Here is a 5,946-nt window from a genome sequence, read left to right as displayed (position 1 = left end):
ATGATTTACTAGGCTGAACATTTTCGATTGGAACAGCCTAGTAAAAATCGCGTTTTAAACCCGCCCCCTCTAAACAGCGCCAAAATCACACACAAGGGGTGGGGCAGATGCTCATCGATGATTCAGGTACGTTTTGTAACATACCTACAATATAATGATTCACATTTCTCAGCCACCATCTGCCATCAGCCTGATTATATTCTTTTCATGTCTATTAATGGGGATGGGAGATTGAAACCTGCACGTGGTCCACCCTGTTTCGACTAAAGCAATCAACCCAACCTGTATATACAAATGATCAAATAGCACAAGCTGTCCTACAACTTTAGTCTGTGCACCCATACGCAAGAAGAAGATGTCTACTAGTGACATTCCATTGACGCTATCTATACCATGCTGCCTCGGCAAGGCCACCAGTATTGCGTACAGTTTTGGTCTCCAAATCTGAGGAAGGACATTATTGCCATAGAGGGAGTGCAGAGACGGTTCACCAGACTGATTCCTGGGATGTCAGGACTGTCTTATGAAGAAAGACTGGATAGACTTGGTTTATACTCTCTAGAATTTAGGAGATTGAGAGGGGATCTTATAGAAACTTACAAATTCTTAAGGGGTTGGACAGGCTAGATGCAGGAAGATTGTTCCCGATGTTGGGGAAGTCCAGGACAAGGGGTCACAGCTTAAGGATAAGGGGGGGATCCTTTCAAACCGAGATGAGAAGAACTTTTTTTCACACAGAGAGTGGTGAATCTCTGGAACTATCTGCCGCAGTGGGTAGTCGAGGCCAGTTCATTTGCTATATTTAAGAGGGAGTTAGATGTGGCCCTTGTGGCTAAGGGGATCAGGGGGTATGGAGAGAAGGCAGGTATGGGATACTGAGTTGGATGATCAGCCATGATCATATTGAATGGCGGTGCAGGCTCGAAGGGCCGAATGGCCTACTCCTGCACCTAATTTCTATTTTTCTATGTTTCTATGTATCATCAAAGACTAGTCTAACCCTGGAGTCTAATCCTTCTCACATCTGAAATGATGTACATAAATGTGAAACGCCAATCTCCAGATTCAGGGACAGTTTCTTCCCAGCTGTTATCAAGCAACTGAACCATCCTATCACCACCCAGAATGGTCCTGAGCTACCATCTACCTCTTTGGAGACCCTCAGACTGTTTTTATTCGGACTTTACTAGACTTTCTCTTGCACTAAACTTTATTCCATTCATCCTGTAAGTGTACACTGCAGACTGCTTGATTGTAATTATGTATAGTCTTTCGGTTGACTGGATAGTGTGGCGGTCCCTGGGGGGTAGGCCACTCCTTGGATCATCCCCCTTTGCCGATTGGACTGCCACAGGGTTTCCAGAGCACCCTTGTGTGTGTGTGTGCTCTCGCTGTGTGATTAAATACTACTGTTTGAACCTGCCTGGCTAATCAACTTTTCACTATGCCACTTGGGTATCTTATAAGCCAGCTTTTTTGGGGGCGCCGTTGAGTATGGCTGCCCTGCCACCAGCTGTAGTCCTTTCACCCTTTTTTTTTATTTGTAGTGTTTTTTTGTTTTTTTAATATTTTATTTTATTAGAAGTAAGCACAGTCATATTGCACCAAAGTGCCTAATATATATTTTCATAATACATTTTATGTACAACTTCTTTTTTTTTTTTTTGTTACATTGAAAAAAGATGAGAATAAGAAAAAGAAGTTAGATAGTAAAGGATAGAAAGATGTGAAATATATAGTGTGTGAAGAAAGAAAACGAGTAAATGAAGAAAGTTGAGAGAGAAAATAGTGAAAAGAAAATAAAAGGAGATCATTATTTATAGTCTTGACCAACCCTCGTCCAGTCCTGAAACAGTTATTTTTTTACAATTGTGTTGCACCATATGATTCCAAAAAAACGACGAATGGAGACCAACTCGTTATGAATTGGTCTGATTTATCCATTAGGAGGAATCGCATTTCCTCAAGATGAGCGGTGTCCAACATACTTGCAATCCACATTTTAAGCGTTGGTATTGATGTACCCTTCCAAAATTTAAGTATTATTTTTTTTGCTATTATTAAACCATAGTTAAGGAATAGATTTTGAGATGTGTTCAATTTATTCCCATCTTCCATTACACCAAATATAATCATTTCAGTATTAGGTTCCATTCTTGTCTTGAATAATTTTGTAAGTATTTCAAAAATATCATTCCAAAATCTATAAAGTTTTATGCAGGAAACTAAGGAGTCTGTTATAGATGCCTTTTGGGATAGACATTTATCACAAGTGGCGGATATATTTTGATAAAATTTGTTCAATCTTGTTTTTGTAGTGTTAAAAGTGTTTGTTTTGGAGGTCTTCTAGTCTTTTATGTGGTGGGCGGGGGAGGAGAAACTTTATTTCCTAGTCCCTACCTGGTCGGAGAGGCGGCTTCCCTCTGAGCTCCTTCTCCGCCCTCTCCTCTCGGCCTACCTACGGACTGGAGCGGCGTTTCCTGTCGGGACCGGCCAGAACCCCAGCTTCGGCGGCGGCACAGCACTGGGACACCATCACGGAGCAGGCGATGGCCTACACAGGTCGCCGTGCGGTAAGCTCCGGAATGCTGTGACCGCCGACTCCAACTTCCGAAGAGCTGTGGCTGCGGGCGTCCAGCCGCGGGCAGGCGGCGCTTGATTTAAAACTTCGTGGAGCCTGGGATCCGAGAGCTCCAGAGTCAGCGCGGCCTGAGGACTTCTGGAGCCGACGTCTCCGGGGAGGAAGCGGCCGCTCCAGACATTCCAAGCCGCTGAGGTGTGTTCACCCGACACCCTCCTCCTGTACTCCAAGGAATAGAGTTCCAGCTGCTCAACCTCTCCCTAAAGCTCATATCCTCGAGACCTGGCAACATCCTCGTACATCCTCTGTGTACCCATTTCAACTTGACAACATCTTTCCTGTAACATGGTGCCCAGAACTCAACACAATAGTCTAAAATGCAGCCTCACCAATGTAACTGCAACATGACCTCCCAACTTCTATACTCAATACTCTGACCGTTGAAGGACAATGTGCCAAAAGCCTTTTTGACCACCCCATCTCCACCTTCAACAAACTATGTACCTGTTCTCCTCGATCTCTATGCTCTAGGATGTATACTTGAACTAAACTTAACTTACAGTAATTGAGTTTCAAGGTAATTAATACAGTAAAAAAAAAATCATGCTTGGAAAATGTTGACTCAGCACACTGTCACCATTTCATTTAAATTAATAATTAAGGGGAAAAAAAGTTGTTCGGCACGGACTTGTAGGGCCGAGATGGCCTGTTTCCGTGCTGTAATTGTTATATGGTTATATGGTTATAATTACAAACCCTCTGGTTACTTACCAATGACGTCAAGAGTTAGAATTCTGGTCCTCTGGGGGTCTAAGTCCACCATCATTTTATAGTGGCCACTGTCTGCTTCACCAACATCTTTTAATTGAAAGGATCCATCTGATCTGTCAACTTTAATTCGATTCTTGTAGTTTTCATATATGATTTTATCGGAGTTGAGTGACTTCTTCCACGCATGCGTGTCATATCGCTACACGCATTGCAACGAGTCCTGGGGGAACGGCGTTCCCCAAGCGGGGAATTTGAAAGTCGGGAACAGCAGGTAAGAGACTCTGCGTTTCCCTTTTTTACTACTTACTTTTAGGTGGCTGCGGAAGCTGGCGGGGAGACCCGTGGAGGGCGAGCAGCCGGCAGCAGCAACAGCACGAGTTTCCCTGGAGGGGAACAACCTGTGCCCGACTTTGCTCCCGCACCGGCAAAATTCACCTCTCGGCCGGGCGGGAAGCAAAGTAAAGAGGTCCGTATGCCAGTCTCAAGCGAGACTGGCTTGGGACCAGTCGCTAGCAGCCAGCGCAGAGGCTGCGGGACAGACAGCACGGACCAGCGGTACCGGGGCTCGAAACGCTCAGCGAGTGCAGAGGCACTGATGGAGTAGGAACGGGACGTTGGGGACGAAAACCTTCTCCAAAAGGTAGGCACCGGGATAGGAACAGCCGGGTTTTACCGGCTGCGGAACTGCCGCGAAGGACCAGGCCCGTGGATACCGGGGTCGGTCCGAGCGGCTCGAACCCGCAACGGAGGGAACGACGGTCACCAGCGGGAGAAGGAAAGTCGGGAACAGCAGGTAAGAGACCCTGCGTTTCCTTCCACTTACCTTCTAGGTGCAGACATGGACCGGGTCCATGTAAGCTGCAGAAGGCCGGCGGGAGAACCGCGGAGGAGTGGCAGCAGCAGCAGCAGCAGCGGCAGTCGGCAGCGGCAGCGCGGCAGCAGCAGTGGCAGCCGGCAGCTGCAGGAGTACCGGCAGCTGCAGGAGTACTGACAGCTGCACGAGCACTGGCAGCGGGCAGCAGCAGTGGCAGCCGGCAGCTGCAGGAGCACTGACAGCTGCAGGGGCACTGGCAGCGGCAGGAGCAGCATGGGCACATCGATTCCCGGAGGAGGAAAACACCTGTGCCCAACTTCGCTCCAGCACGGTGAAAAAATTCATTTCTCAGCAGCAAAGGACTTTGCAGTTGACTGGCTGCAATCTACTACAAGGGACCAGTATGTGAGTACCAGGGTCGGTCCCAGTGGGGTTTTTTAGTTACAATGATCGCTTCTAGGCTTTTTGGCTAAGATTAAGTGTAGTATCTGTTCTTATCAGTTTAATATCTGATACGTCCCTTATCTAGGGACCATATATTAATAAAAACTATAGTAGCTGTTATCATCAGTTTTAATGTCTTATATGTCCTTTGTCTAAGGACCATATAAGTAGGAGTGCCCAGAATTGAGGGCATTAGAGTGGGGTTGACCGGCTGCAACGACTGGAAGGGACCAGTACCGTCAGTACGGGGGCGGGTCCCAGGGGTCTAAGATAAAGGAGCAGCCAGGAGCGCTGAGAGCGTTGGTGCCGGGTTTAAAGGAATAGATGGAAGCAGCTGTGCCAGTTATCCTCCACACCGGCCATATCCACTCCACGGAAGGAAGGACAATACTGGAGAAGGAGGACCGTGGAACAGCGGGCAGCCAGCAGCAGCCAGCGGCACTTGGATCATCCGTAGTGGGATCAGCTGTGCCCGAGGTCGGCCCCACACGGGCCAGCTCCATGCGGCCGAGCGGTAAGGCTAGACACAAATCAAACAAGGTCGTGGACTCAGAGGGTCCGACTTTGCATAAAACCGCCAGCAACCAGCGCCCGAGAGGGCTAGAGCGGGAAGAAGCGGTGTATGGAGCCTTGCTCCAACGTGATAAACCCACAGCAGTACCTTTTTGAGGGCTGCACAATGCTTCTACCCCATCAGAGGGGAGCACTGTGGGTCAGTTCTGGGTTGACTTGCAAGAGGGGTCCGCAGAACAAAAGACAAGTGGGCAGCAGTTAAGCCCACATGGGTACCCCGTGCGGGACCCTAGAGATCTCTAAAAAAAGAGTAGGCAGGACCCTGATGGGCCAGAGCCTGGTAATACAGCATCCCATGATCCTAACACAGCAGGGACTCTGCTGGACATGGTGGCTGATTACTTTAACCAAGTCAAACATGGGTAGACTTGGATCCAGGATGGCAATAGTATTACTATATGTCTGGCCACAAACGCCAACAGGGAAAAATTTACAGACACTGGCCAGACATCTGCCACTGGCAACGGTGAGGCATTACAGGTGCCCCAGTGTAAACCAATGCATTTGCAGCCAGCACTGGGACCTCAAAAAATTATTTTACCATTTGAAGGCAAAGAATGTCCGTGAGTGGACAAAGCCAAGACACTGGGGCTCATCAAGGCCAGCGCAAGGGCCTATTTTGGAGCATGATACCGGCGCACAGGCAACGCCATAAAAAAAATGTGGCTCATACCAGTGGCAGTGCTAGAAATCAATAACCCGCAGGATCCTTTTTTAGGGTATGGCCAGGGCGGCCACCCTGGAAGATGCGGAAACCTCAACC

General features: G+C 48.1%; 1 pseudogene; it reads left to right on the top strand.

Annotated features, from left to right (window-relative positions):
- The first annotated feature begins 4,615 nt into the window (after window positions 1-4,615).
- LOC129693566 (U2 spliceosomal RNA) lies at window positions 4,616-4,785 on the top strand (annotated as a pseudogene).
- The last annotated feature ends 1,161 nt before the right edge of the window (window positions 4,786-5,946 follow it).

The sequence above is a fragment of the Leucoraja erinacea genome, unplaced genomic scaffold (genome assembly GCF_028641065.1).
Source record: "Leucoraja erinacea ecotype New England unplaced genomic scaffold, Leri_hhj_1 Leri_348S, whole genome shotgun sequence".
In the NCBI taxonomy this organism is placed as follows: domain Eukaryota; kingdom Metazoa; phylum Chordata; class Chondrichthyes; order Rajiformes; family Rajidae; genus Leucoraja; species Leucoraja erinaceus.
This window is presented reverse-complemented; position numbering and strand designations above follow the sequence as displayed.